The 15,471-nt window shown below is 46.5% G+C and overlaps 1 long non-coding RNA gene across 1 annotated transcript in view; it reads left to right on the plus strand.

Annotated features, from left to right (window-relative positions):
• Positions 1-13,170, plus strand: part of LOC138453078 (uncharacterized) — a 50,651-nt gene extending 37,481 nt beyond the window's left edge. The window contains exon 2 of the long non-coding RNA XR_011260359.1: positions 6,996-13,170. This is a non-coding gene — a long non-coding RNA (uncharacterized lncRNA). The remainder of the gene's footprint in view (positions 1-6,995) is intronic.
• Positions 13,171-15,471: the final 2,301 nt, after the last annotated feature.

The raw sequence follows: 15,471 nt of genomic DNA on the forward strand, positions 1-15,471 counted from the left end.
AAATTCGCCTTGTTCATGCGCTTTAAAGAGTGGTCAGAAGGAACGTGAACCCAGATCCCACAGAGGGGGGACATTAGGCTATGATGGCGTTTAAAGACGCCATAATGGGGTTCGTTCAAATCCAATGACGGGGTAGTTATTAGAAGGCAGGTATACGTATGACCAGCTGGTGTCCGTCTAGTCTGTCAAGCGTCTGTCCTATATGTCCTGTGTATGCTGAATTGTTGTATTATCGATTGATGGCAATGCATTTTTGCTTTACGCGATTCTGTAAATGAGAGGGAATCGCCACTGAATTGATGAGTCTTGAGTAAACTGTTGGTATAAAAATTTTGCGGAAAAGTTGGATTGGAGCTTGCGTATGTGGTGCTCGCTCATAATAGCGAAAAGTTGAAAAACTGTGTGAGCATTGTTGGTGACAAAATTAAGAATGGAGGAAGTTACCCCACTTGCACATTTGTGCAAACAGTTGCCAAAGCATGCAACAAAGCTGAAGAAATATTGCCAGGAGTGGGTTAAGGGCAACGCAAATAAAATGTTTATGCCATGGCCCCAGAATGGGTCATTGTCTAAGGCTGTTTTACAGCACATGACCACCTTCTTACATGCCACATATAGCGGGAAGAAGCTCGAGAAACGCCTTGCTGTTGTCGAGCTTTGGAAAATGTTTGAACAAGTAAAGGAAGAAGAACCCCCCGCAGACTGGATATTAAATGTATGTACGGAGGGGGGTGAGACACCTACCGCGCCACCTGCCCCACCGGAACCAGTTGTTGAGGGAAGTAAGTCGGAGGGTCTGTACCCACTAAGAGAACTTAAGGCAGCCACAGGTTATAGCAACCCTGCATATGAGTCACCTGCATGTAGCAGTGACGAGACGAAAGAGAAGGAACAGGAAATTGACTCGGCATCCACAATTCTGTGGGACAAAGAGAGGCGAGGTGAGGAAAGAAAGGGCCAGGCACAAACGAGTGCACCTCTAGGTAGAGAGAGAGAGGGAAAGAAGCGGAAAGGAACCAATGAGTTAACATTTGCAAAGGATGAATGGATGGGAGGGCAGATACTATTGAAATTAGATGGAAAATGAAGAGATGGTGCAAGGCCGAGTGAATGGTCTGACGAGGCGCAAAGAAAGGAAAGGGAGAAAGAAGTGGACATAAGAGACGAGAGGGCAAGAAAGAAGGATAGGTTGAGGCAAGAACAACTATATAGCGAAGAGCAAGGTATACTGCTCAGTCGCACGCAATATGCAGCCTATGAAAAGTACAGGCAGAACATGCTAAAGTTGGAGGAAGAAAGGAGAGTGCACAAAAGGAAAATGAAGAAGAGAGAAGATGAGGAAAGTAGAAGGGCAAAAGAACGTAGAAATGAATGGATGAGGGAGGTAGATAAGGCTAGAGAGGAAGCGAAGAAGCGAAGAGCAATGGATGAGGAAGCAGAGCATAAACGCAGGCAAAGGGCACGAGATTTAGAATATTTGCAACGGGAAGTTAAAAAACCCAATCCTGTTGTAGACAGGGAAGACATAGAAGAGTTCTTTCCTGCAAGCGATGCGGTACCAGGTACAAGCGGGACAATTATTGATGATGACTTCGACACCAGAAGCATCGGGGAAGCGATTCATAAAATATATGATGAGATGGGACTGGAACTAATCTCCCAAGAGGGAAGGGAAGATGAGCGCTTAGAGAACACTCAGCTATATGACACTGAGGATGTCATCCGAAGTAGTGGGAGTAGGGGACGTTCCCTAGATAGACTAGAAGTTGGGCAGAGCGAAGATGATGCAAGAAGTTGTGTAAACTGGGAGTATTCAGAGTCTGACTCCGATGGGGAAGCAGAGGAAGTGATGCATGACGAAGGGAGACGGTGCGAAAAGTGCCTCTCAGGGAACCGAGAGGTACGATGGTCAGATGCTGGACACCGAAGTCCGCTGGACAGTCCAGCCGACATGAAGAAACACACCACGGTCAGAGGGGTGTGTCAGCACCTGCCTATACAGATAGATTAAGGGCATTGCCAGGTAGACGGCAAGGCGGGAACGCCACCCCGGCGAGAGACCAAGGAGGTATAGAGAAGGAAAAGGAGGATTGTGCATTCCAATTCACACTGTTAGAAAAGGGGGAGCAAGACCGCAATATATTCAAAAAAATTACGGGGGCATCACCCTAGCCATAGGGGACATCAAGGGTCTCCTAATTGCTATACTCGGAGAAAGAGCAGATGATGTATGGAAAAGGGCAGGTTACCCTAGGGTAACCATAACTAACACCTCTCATGACGGAGCGCCATTTAATAACTGTAGAGCAGCAGTATGGAAAGCGCTGCATACGCTATATCCAGACACATCTGATATGGGAGCTATAATGACTCGAAAAATGAAAGAGTCAGAGGATCCGTTGCTTTATATCCAGAGTTTTCAAGACGCATGGGTGCTCGAAACCCATGAGTCTTGGACGAAATCTATCCCTGTATTCTATCATATATTGTGCCAAGAGTTACCAGAACCGGTGCAAAAACAGCTAAAAAAATTGGAAGGAATAGAAGCTAAACCGTTAGCCGAAATCCAGTTGACAATTGCACATTACTGTAGACTGTTGCAAGAAAAGAATCGGAAGAAAGAGGCAACGCGTAAGGGAGAAGAGGCGAAGCTAGTGCAAAGGAAGCTCTCAAAGTATGCTCTCGAGGGAGCCATGCTAACAAGCCCAGCCGAATCGAGTGCACAGTGTGCAACTAACCCGCCACAGACTAATCAGGATAACGTGGGATTTTACCCAAGAGGAAGGGGATTTGGAGGAAGAGGATGGCAGAGTAATCAGGGAGGGTTTAGAGGTAACCAAGGAGGTTTACAGAATGTTCAAAATGGTATCCAGAACGCACCGATGGGCAGTCTGACTATGCCATATGGCAGATGGCCCGACCACCGCCAGTGTGTTGGCTGTGTGGAGTGACAGGACATGTGGCGCGCATGTGCAGAAGCCAAAGCATGTGGCAGAACACCAAGGGATGGGGGCAGGCATGGTGAACCAACCTGCTACCCCACAACAGGGCAGTGCACAAAACTATACCGTGCAGCAGCAGGCGGTTGGCTTGCAGCAAGGTGCACAGCAAGTGGTCCAGCCACAGAACATGGGGAATGTACCACAGGGACAACCCCAGCAGACACTGCAGCTAGTGGCTCAGGGCACTAATTCTGGTGGGGGAAACCCACAGGTATACAGTGGACCTAACCTATATATGGAATAGGACGGCTCACAGGGAACTCTGATGTGTTCTATCCTATCAGTGACACCAGACCCTAACAGGGAAACTAGGGTATATGTTCCTTCTTAGTTGACACGGGTGCAACGCGCTCGTGCATACGAGAAGGCAAATTCTCCTTGTCCGGCGAGGCCATAGATACCCAGAATTTTACTGGAGCTCATAGCAGAGTTCCCTTTACTGATGCACTCCCGGTCTCAGTGGGAGAATGTAACACGAATGTACCTTTATTGTATTCTCGTCAATCCCCAGTGAATATCATGGGTCGGGACTTGATGACAAAGTTGAATATGACTATCTCGTTCACTGAGGTTGGCATAGTGTGCTCCACCCCAGGAATGCATTATGCAAACGTGTGCGAAATGATCAGAGCATACTCTGGACGTGCAGCTATGAGAGCTGTACACTGGAGCCAGAAGTTTTTGCATATGGTGTACGAGTGCTTATGGCGGGATTGCCAGGCCTCGCAGACAAACCTATGAGAACCCCTGATGAGTTTCTATTCAGGCCAAGAATACCCATGCACAAAGAGGAGGGACAAGTATTTCCCTTAATAATACAATCTGCCGCGGTGCGAGGAAAGGTAGTATTAGTTGAAGGATATGACGACGAGGGCAGACCATGGTGTGCGATTGTCGCCATCGAAGAAGGGTATCGAGTGACTGACGTCACCGATGATGATCTGTTCGAAGAACACCCTGACCTAGAAGAGACACGGGTGGAATTGAGTCTCATATTTTGGGTCAAAATGATCAAGCGGGAGGTGCCGCAGAGGATGATGATAGTGCTGGTACGCCCAGAATATTTCAATGACGACATGGCCCTAGTGCCAGCGAAAGTATGGACTACAGGGCTTTATGACGTAGGTCTCCGGGGCCGGCGAAGTAAAAATTTAATTAAAACCAGGAGCAATTGTGCCACGGGCACGACAGTATCCCATGTCTAGAGAAGCAGATGAAGGGCAAAGACAATCTCTGCCATGATGGAGCAGGGCATCCTAGTGACATCAGAATCACCGTGCAACACAGTGATTTATCCTGTCAAGAAATCAAAGGGAGGGACTTGGCATTTAAACCAGGATTTACGAGCATTGAACGACATAGTCGAAGCCGAGTTCCCTCTAGTCCCTAATCCATCCACAATTTTGTGCAACATACCCACTGAGGCAAAATACTTCACGGTGATCGATTTGAAAAATGCATTTTTCTCGATTCCATGGCACCGTGACTCACAAGACCTGATGTCATTTACTTTCAGACAAATGCGCCTGAAAAGTACGAGGTTGCCACAGGGGTATTGCGAATCTCCGTCCATTTTCAACCGAGTCCTGCAAATAGACCTAAGCAATATTGTGGTGGACAGTGTTGTTTTGCAGTATGTAGATGACATTTTAATCTGCAGCATCACTGAAGAGCAATGCCGACATGACTCTGTCCAGCTATTGACTATATTAGCTGAGAAGGGATACAAAGTGGACAAGGACAAGTTGCAGTACTGCCAACAGGAGGTGTTGTACATAGGGCAACTGATCTCACATGAGGGGAAAAAGGTAACCCCAGAAAGGGCTGAGGCCATCATGAACACGGCCACGCCGCGCTCATTAAAGCAAATGCAAAGCTTCCTAGGCCTGTGCAACTATGTCAGAGCATGGATCTTTGACTACAGCTCATATACCAAGCCCTTGTTGCAGGCTATTAAAAAGGCCCAGGCGACGAGAGAAGAAATTGAATGGAATGAAGAAATGGAGAAAGGGTTTACAGAACTCAACGGGGCAATTTGTAAGGCCCCAGTCCTCGGGATTCCTAATTATGCTGAGGAATTCTATGTGTTTTCTCATACTGATGGCAATCTTATGACGGCAGTGCTCGCGCAGCGAACCTCGCTGGGGTGTAAACCCCTAGCATATTACAGCGGGAGTTTGGACCCAGTCATGAAGGGCCACTTCCCATGCGAAACAAAATCTAGCCGCCGCCGCAGTCGCCATTGAGAAGGCATCATCCATTGTGATGGGGTGCTCCATGACACTATATGTTGAACACTCACTATTTGCCATACTAGAGAAGCCAAAGGGCACGCTTACTTCTCAGAGAGCATCAGCCTACGAGTTGATTATCTCTAATCCATCGATCAAAGTAGTGTGATGCAAAACTGTGAACCCTGCTACGTTCATAGCTGAGCCAGTCACAGAGGGAGAACCTATACACGACTGTGCGAACTATGTGGAATTCTATGATGAGATCCCCAGGGTAAAGGAAAATGCCCTGGCGAGTGGGGAGATCGTCTTTATTGATGGGTCTTCGAGAATTGACCAAGAAGACGGACAAAGGTATACAGGCGTGGCCGTGATCAAACACATGGCGAATGGAGAGTTCCAAGTACTTGTCAGTGCACGAATACCATCTCATTATGAGGCACAGGCTGCAGAACTAGTGGCATTCATACTCGCCATTGAGAATCACGCAGACCAGGAAGTGACAGTGTACAGTGACTCTCCCTATGTGACGTCAACAGTGCACGCAGGACTATCGCGCTGGAAAAGGAGGGGCTACCTCCGAGCAGACGGCATGCCAGTGCAGCATGCAGCCCTGTTGGACAGGCTGATAAAAGCACTACAGCTCCCAGTGGGCATAGCGCTGCTCATACCAAGGGGACAGATTTCGTGTCATGTGGGAATCATGAAGCGGACACGGAAGCCAAACGTATGGCATCCAAAGCTGAAACAATCATGGACGTGGATGTGGCACGTACCCATGAGAGAATAATGGTAGCACGAGCCACACCAGAAGCCTATACTAATATGGGGCAGTCTCAGTTAATGGAGCTCCAGGGGGAGGCACCTCAGGAGGAGAAAAATCTCTGGAAGCGTCAAGGGTGTTCTTTAAACCCCTCATTCGGATTTTGGAGGCAAGACAGCACTGGTAAACCAGTAATGCCTTTCGCCCTTCTAAAAGTAGCGCTAGAACAGCTTCACTACCCCATACACATGTCAAGAGAAAATCTTGCCGCAACACTCGCCGAAGACTGGTTTATACCGAATTTAGCAGAGCATGTTGCATTCTTTATGGTTAACTGCATTGTCTACCAACAATTTACCTCTGGGCACACGTTAAAAGTAGTGAGAGGAGTCATCCCCAGACCAAATGGACCTTTCCAGCACCTTCATATTGATTATGTCGATATGATTCAAGTGTGTAATGGGTACAGGTATTTACCTGTGGTGGTGTGTCCCTTTTCCAGATGGGTAGAATCAGTTCCCTGTGCACACCCTGACGCTGCCTGTGCTGCTAAGTTCCTGGTGTGGGAGGTTTTCCCTAGATGGGGGGTGTGCGAGGTAATGAGATCAGATAATGGGTCTCATTTCGTGAACACAGTGTTCGAACAGATTAGCTTGTTGCTTGGTATAAAGCACAAGTTCTCGTCGGCGTATCATCCAGAGGGAAATGGGATATGTGAACGAATCAACGGCTTGCTCAAGGAAAGGATAGCCAAGTTGAAGCTCACATTAAGAAAGGGATGGATGCACTGCCTACCACTGGCATTGCATGCGCTTTGGAACCAACCAGGCTCCGACCATCATCTCACGCCACACAAAATAGTTACTGGGAGAAGGATGAGGACTCCCCTTACCCCCCGAGACAGAGCTAGATATGATGCCCAGACAACTAGGGAGGTTCTGGGAGAAGAAATGAAAGCTTATCTGGACTGTCTCACATCCAGTGCCACTGTCATTACAGGCCAGCTGCAGCGACGGCGGGAAGGGGACAGCATGGCGCAAACCACAACAGATAGTGCTGATGCAGCGCAGCTCACATCCTTTGTGCGCCTCTCGTCTTCCCTGGAGACAGCGTCCTCGTGAGGAATTTTACAAGGAAAAGATGGGACGAGCCAAGGTTTAATGGCCCTTTCATCGTAGAGGACTGCACCCCGCCCGCTGTTAAGCTTGTGGGCAGAAGAGCCTGGACCATCCTGAACGATATCAAGCTGTTCATAGGAGAGAGCACTCCTACTGCATCTACCGCCGAGGAATCCACAGACAACGGGGAAGGGCTTCAGCACGTGCAGACATGGTCAATGGCGAGGAAGAAGGACGCACGAGCAGAAGAGACAAACTATAGAACTCGCTGTGAAAATTGTGGCTATAAACTGAACTTTTCCTCCAAGCATTGAATGAGATACAAGACTTTCAAATGAACGCAATGTGCAGCTGAAACTGCAGGCCAAAGAAGAAAACCGCATATTCTGAAACCGCAGTGACACCGGTAGCTTGATCACGTTGAGCCACAAAGCATTGAACATGAACTCTCAGACTCTGATAAACAGTAAAATAGGACAATCCGGTAAACTAAAACCGTTATCCTGAAGCATCCAGTATCAAGACTTTGTTCACGGACATATGATTCACCCCAGCAGAAGTCTTAAGTGGGATGTACTCACCTACTTTCAGTTAGTAATACTGACCTATCCGTCACTCATAGGGAGAGAAACAAGTGTCACAGAATACATTCAAGATCCAGAAAATAAGAAGGTAATCAGGCAACTACTGACTGTCATCACAGAGGTCTTCGCCGAGTTGCCCGAGCACAGTGAACAAAAGACTAATGCTCCCACCTCAAACAGTCATTGATGAACTTACCTACACTTTATTCCTTCGAATCATAGAGGAGTGTCCAGGACTGGTCGGGAGAACCACAGATACACTGACTTTCATCAGAGATCCCCGAAATAATGACTTCTTAAATCAAATATGGGGTAAATTGAATCATGTGGTAGCAATCCACGCAGCAGGAAAGTGCAAGAACTGCTCATGACAACAAAAAGACTTGTGATCAGGACCCAGCAAAACAAAGCAAATGTCCCTGTCCCCTGCAGACACGCAGCTAGCCCACAACGTCCTGATTAGGCTAATCACAGACTATCCAGAAATGGTGGGAAGAACTGCTGATGTTGACGTTGTCACTTTCCTTAGAGATTCAGTCAATTTCCTACACATGAAAACCCTTCTCCATGGCATCATGCTCCAAGTGGAACCGTCCAACTTCCAGCGAGAATTCCTAAGGAGATTCCAGTGAGACCTTTCGTCGAGGGACAGATCAAGGAGACAAAGACTGATCACACTGCAAGAAAGGCCTGTGACCTAAGAGCCAAAGAATCAGAGCAAATGTCATTAACACCTGAAGACAGTCAGTATGCGTTTCGTGTTTTCTTTCATCTCATTGAAGACTTTCCAGAACTAGTGGGCAGACCCCGCAACATTGAGGTGCCCGCTTTTCTTAATGATCCCTCAAAAAATGCTCAATTGAACAGACTCCTGAGGGCTATTGCGTGACAACTAAGAAGCAACTATGGACATCCACTGCTAAGACGAGCCCTAGAAGGGGGAGATCCAAGATAAAACTTTTCATCATCCTCCCACCGGGAACAGAGCAAGGAAGCAAAGACATAGTTCTTCATGCTGCTAACGTAGGACAGTTCGAGAAAAGCAAAATCGAGGATACCAACATCTTGGTCTCATTTTTCTTATTTTTTCTATTCCTTCATCATCGTTCCACAGTGGAGTAAATGAGGGAAAGAGAGACTGTTCAGCAACTCGACCTCGAAGGACCAAGTGAAAGGAACAGAGACACAAACTTCACAGCCGTGTTTACCTTTTTCAACCTTTTTCTTATTTTTTCCTACCTTCACTTTTATTTTTATTTTTATTTTTTCAATATTTTATTTTTGCGTGATTTGTAACAAACCCATCCTTTCATGGTGCCACTGTGAACATTTTCCTGCATATCCTCAGGGCCAAGGCGAGTTGGAAGAGTGCCCTGGGAATGCGGTTCCCACAACAATACAGAATAAATATGATGTGCTGAAAACGATAGTCTAACCTTTCCCATAGTCTAGCAAAGGAACTGTACTCCATACTCAGAGACTATCATCATCACTCGCAAGAGGGGGGACATTGAACAGCACTTGTCACTTTAGTGTTCACTGAACTTTTGAGCGACGAGATTAGAATAAGAAGAAAAATAAACTATTGACTATGGACTTGTTTGAAATGGGGGCCCAAAACAGTAACTGAGTCGTGCCACCAGCGGAAGGGCGCACCCGGTTTCCTGGAAGGAGATGCTGTAAACTGTCTTTCAAAGCCATTATATGTATATGCATAGTGATTATTGTAGTATTTTTGTCTCTAACTATCAGAACTGCATTTTTTATTGGTGCACGAAGCATCCCAATGTCTGTGCATCCACCAGGTAATGAACGTCTGGGCCCCACAAAAGCTCCCAGACTGTCCCAAGAAAAACTGATGATAAAGCAAACGATTTACAGTTGAATGTAATTAGCAGTAATACGTATACACTTGAAGTAATGAATGGTGAGAAAAGCTGGAGACAAGGTCAGCACGGAATGAATGGTAATGCAGCACTGTCCAGGGCACACACCCATACACTGAGTGCACACGAACATGGGCAAGAGCCAATGGCTACGCAACCGCAGGCAAAAACAACTGAAAGAGGAATGTCATCCGTGGAACAAATAGCTCCAGAAAACAGGGAACCAAGCGAGAAACCGAACAGAGATGGCATAGCAAAATCCCTCAATGGAACGGAGGAAGCCACGAAAGAACTCACTGAGAAAACAGATGCGGTAGTTGAGTATGTGTTTCCACTCATACTTAGAGCAAAGAAGCTACATGAGGAGCTGGGCAACAAAACCACTGAGACGGTAACAAAGAGCACACCAGCTCCAACGCCAGAAGTAACTACCGAGCCTACGACACTGCCATGTGGTGGGGGGATGATAAGCCAAATGTGGTGGGAGGAGTTCTACAAAAGAGTGCATGAGGGGAGGAAAAGAAATGCAAGCCCTTCCTCTGCTACTGCAGTGCAGGAAGTGAGACCTGCACCACCAAGGATAATACCTGAGAGACTACCTGAACGAAAGAGCAGCACAGACGCATTCAGAGACATAGTAGTAGCCAATTACAGAAAAACATTAAGACTCAAGAGAAGTCCATATGAAACTGACAACAAACTAAACGATTACTTGGACAGCACAGCCCATCTTGGAAACAACATTTGGTACCAACACATGAAGGAAGTAGGATGAAGACAATCAGAAGGAGAATATTTCGTCTGTGCACTCTTGCCGTACAGCATGGGCAAGTCCAAAATCTTTGTGGCTGTAGAAATCGATGTCCCACAGCACACTGTATGTCACACGTATCGATGAGCAACACCAGAGGACAATTTATGGGAAGAGACGCCTCGTTGATATGAGCCAACGAAAAGGACTACCCTGATGAAGACGGGTTTGTCCAGGACATCAAAACAAGAAACAGGGTGCACACCAAGAATCATGTGATTAGATATGAAAACCCTGACATCAAAGGATCAGGAATAAGGTGGGAAATAAACTCAAGACTGAACGTCCAAGGGAAAACGAGAAGCTCAAATCTGGAAGAACCGAGGACAAATGCAGATCTGGGGATCAGTAGTTTCCCCAGACGGTTGGGAAGAAGGAGTCATAATCTGCCAAGTTTGGATGGTCCTTGGAGCCTGCCAAGAAGCAATAGAAAATTCACAAAGACTATGTAAACCACTATGGCCAAAATTGGTAAAGCTGTTAACGTGGGTCTAAGACAGAGGAGGCCCCCTGCAAATAGTACCGCTGGAAAACCCAAAACTGTGCTTTAGAAGTAATGGCACGAGTAAAATGGGGGAGAACCAAAACTGTGGACGAATGTATGAAGCCCCAGGGATGTCGTAAGGAACTGCAGTCCTGATGGACCATTACTGGGCATGTGGATCCAAGGCCTACATACGACTATCGAGGAACTGGGGAGGCATATGCACACTGGTGAACGTCCACGTTCCTGCTCTAGTGATTCCAAAAAATGAACTGAATTTGTACAGTTTCCCGAAAGCAGATGCTCACCTGAGGAAAAGGAGGTCTGTGGAACTAATGTCAAGGATGAAGAGAGAGAATTACTTCTCTGCCAAATCAGAGGACGCATTTTATGCCATTCCCTATGAACACAGGCGTTTAGCCTGACTTCATCCGTATTTACAACAATACTCTTGCCGCATATTCAGGTTGGTGCAAACACCAAGTGGTTGTAGATAAAGAGATGGGAATTACTGCAGACCATCAATACCACCATAAAAGGATTCAACGCGATCAAAGAAGAACTAAGAGCAGTCCGGCTGATGACTCTCCAGAACAGATATGTGCTTGACATGATCACAGCGATGGATGGAGGTGTTTGTGCAAAAATTGGAGAATCATGTTGCACTTTTATACCATCACACGACGAAGAAAATGGAACCCTAACAGAGGCCATAGCATGTTGACAACCCTAAAGAACCAGATGATCGATGAAACAGATGAAGTGGACGACGACAGCTGGTTTGGAACCTATTCTCATGGGTCCCACAATGGATGGCTGATATATTCAAGTTTCTGGGAGCCTTGCTAGCAATGGTGCTGCTAGGATTCTGTGTTATCAAGAGAATCATCACACAGTGCCAGAAAACTACAAAGAAGGCCATTGGGATGAAAATTATGGTCGATGTCGAGCCATGCTGGAAGCCCAGAGACCTGACAGATGAGGAGATAAAAGGACTTTGTGAAGGCCAGTGAATTTGCACCAGAGGGAACACAAGTCACTTATCCCAAGTAACGAAGAAGGTATGAAGGCAAATGGATTTACTGCAGTCCAAATGGACAATGCCAGTTGATGACCTGGGACAAAGATGAGCATTTGAGAACAGCAGGAAGCTTGAAAGGGGGGATAAAGATATGGACACCAAAATTGCATACTTTTATACCATCTTGTGTAAACCCAGAAGACGATGAACAAGAATCTGAAGAATCAAAGAAACTGAACATAAAGGAGGAAGCGGAAGTGGTCGATGAACCGACCAGAGGGGGGAGTGTAGAGGAGGTCCCAGATATGACCTGCACCCCTGCCCCTTATTGCGAGTTGCCAGTAAAGTACTTGCCGAGGTATGTGACGTATGAGGAGCAAATGAACCAACAGAGAGCCGCACTGGGACTCTGCCCCGTGTACATAAGGAGATCGGTACCGGTTGAAGCACGGTACCCTATCAGACAGCCGTACCAGCCGCTGATGCAACATGAGGAATACCTGCACACCGTCCACGAGGAGACCCCTAAAGCCTTAATGGAAGGCCAATGGAAATAAACCATGGGCCTGAGCAGCCCCGAGAACAAACTGAATTGGCTACTGAAAGCACGTATGCCAGTATTAGTAACTGCAAGGATAATTATAACGGATACAGGGGGGAGACACTGGTAAAACATAAGAGAATGGTGCCATGAGACAAGATGAAAGCAACCGCCCTGTTGAATGTGTGTAAATAAGCTTGAAACGCAAGATGCTAAGAAGTTGATACTGCCTATAATGCTTAGTAGAAGAATAGAGCGGCAAGCGCCAACCATATATCTACCTCAGTACAGCACAATGTACACGTGCAACTCCATTGTGTGAAAGCAGAAATGTACCCAGGTGGCCAAAGGCCTGACATGCCAAGTTTTGAAACTCAGCAAAGAGGCTCATGCCGGGGAACTCGAGATTGACCAGAGAAGAGGAGGTGAGCATGAGCTCACGAGACTCCACCTACAGAACATATATGCCCACCTGAAAAGAGTCATCCAATCCACTCGCTTTATTTCCATATACAGATATAGCACCTATACTTAAGTTACCTTTCCCAACCAATTATATTGCGTGATAATTTGTTGTAGAATTAGATGTCAATGATGATGAATTTTGCCCATAAAAGAGGCTGTTTGATTGAAGTTCGGGGAAGTCGGGGTGAGGCAGGTGTTCGTGATGCTGCCGATTTCCATTTGCTAATGTGTGTATCATTAAACGGACTTCCCTTTGCCAATTTATTGAGTCTTGGTTATTGAATCTTGCTGGAGTATGTGAATCCTGCACTCTGTCCTCACATGGTGCAGCTATCTTGTATAACTGGTTTTCGAGGGTGAGTGCTGAGCAATGGGCCCGTCAGTAATTTCCTCTCCTCGTCAACACTGCTAATTTCCTGACTCTGGCGAAAGCTATTAGGCCTGATTGCCTGTCCTCCACTGCTACATGCCTCTTCAGCCCTCTTTTTTTCCTCAATCCTTATGGGATTCTGGGACATGTAGTTCACTTTCTCAAGGTTAGGTTTTTCCACTTCTTGTAACTTTTTAAGGGTAGATGTAATTCCCTTAGTATTTTTAAGAGATGGGCTATAGGTTTTAACTCTATTAGAGGAAGATGTGGTAGAGAAGGCAACATGTTCACTGTTCCTTGCAGTGTACCCTTGATATTGAGGAAGACCTTTGTTTTTAGGGATCAAAAAGATTCTTTCTTTTAGTACAATAGGTTTGGGCCTTACAACCTTCAGAGTTTACCACCTTAGTTATAGCAGGAGGTTGAGAGATATTAAAATGACAATAAGTCATAACCTCTTCTGGCATAGTGGTAAGAATATTCCCTTCAGAGGAAAAATACAGCTTCTCATCCCACGGAATCTCCTCACTACCCGGGGCCCTGTCTGTACCCAGGTGATCCTCTCGCAGTACAAGAGCCCCAGGGATAGGATCGGGAAGCCTCTGCCCTCCCATGGCCACCTAGAAGGAGACCTTATGAAGGGATTTAGTGAGGGATCTGCAGGATTCTTCACATACATATCCCTCCCCTAAAGACCTGACCTCCCGGTCCAGGTTCCATTTCCCCTCCTACTTCTGCCTCCTCTGCCTTTTTAGTAGTTTCATGTAAGGAAAAGGGTGTTACAAGGTGGTTCAGAACAGCTTTCCCGTGCAAAAATGGGCATATAACTACATTTCCCATGAGCCTTTGTGTTGTCAGTTGGGCCGGCACGTGCGCAGGCTCATTAGCGCTACTTAACTGGCTCCTCGGCCCGTGCTGCCTGTTGGTGATTGTAGGCGTGGCAGGCACGGTCCGGTGGAGAGAAGGTGGGCAGGCGTTGTGGAAGCTATGGGAAGGACCCGGGCCAGGCGGTGAGGTGACGTGCTTCCCAGAAAGGCTATGTCCGTCATTTGGGTACGGAGCAGAGCCACTGCGGTAAGTCAGTTCAGCGCTGCATAACGCTTGCCTGGGGAGGTGCCGGCGAGCCCCTCCAGGCTTCAGTTAAGTGCCACGAGGAGTGTGTGTGTATGTGGGGGCGTTCAGTCATTCTTTTAGTGCCACTCGCACAGGGTGTAAACTCTCTGATCCTTATCTCCACATTGAGAGCAGTAACACGTTTATGGAGTGGCGCACATGGATGTTCTCTTACTGAAGGGATCCTCATTAACACATGCTGGGCAAACCGTGGGAAGCGGAATCCTAGCGAATTGAATAGAAGTACGTTGGGTGGGGGCATTTTCGCACAAGAAGCGGAGAGCGGCTTATGTGTTGTTTTGTGGCTGCTTGCTCTTGTTCTTTTCATGTTTGTGGCAAGCCGCTTACGTTTTATACATTTCCAGGAGTAACTGTTGCCTGATTACAGTACAGGAAGCGCTGGAGCTATTCCAATGGGAAAATCACGTTGCTGCAAGATACATGTGTTTTGCCTTGTGATTTTGTCCATTTCATGTTGTACGCTGCTGCAGTTATCTATGGGTCATTAGTAACTCATGTATGTGATTATGTTTCTTGCTGGCAGGGAAGGATACATGAATTATGAAGCTATGCTCTAAGCAAGAAGGGTGCAGCTTATGTCAGGAGGTGTACGGTTATAGGTGAAAGGATCTAAAGCAAAAGGATTGAATGCCTTTTTTTCTACATCAAAAGGACCGAATGCATTTTTTTTTTTTTTTTTTTTTTTTTAGGGGGGTACCACCTAAACCCCCCTTTTTCTTTAAAAAAAAACTTTTTTATGCATACTAAACTAAAAAGTATATAAATAAATAAAAAACATTGAACCATTTTTTTCCAGTCCTTTTGGTTTCCAAAAAAAGGACATTCAATCCTTTTTATTCGATCCTTTGACTGGACACCTGGACATGAAGGTGTACCACATGTTCTAGACAAGTGTGAGCTAACATGCTGTTTCTTTCCCTATGTTCCCTAATACCTATCCATTTGCAGGTACCCTCACCCTCTTTCCGGTAACCCTAACACCCCCTACCTATCCACAACCTCTCCCTAACCCTCTTTCCCCCTTTGGCTGTCTGGAGGTACCTGTATATGCTAAAACCAGT

This window comes from Ambystoma mexicanum, chromosome 4p (assembly GCF_040938575.1).
Source record: "Ambystoma mexicanum isolate Mex_15411 chromosome 4p, UKY_AmexF1_1, whole genome shotgun sequence".
NCBI classification, from domain to species: domain Eukaryota; kingdom Metazoa; phylum Chordata; class Amphibia; order Caudata; family Ambystomatidae; genus Ambystoma; species Ambystoma mexicanum.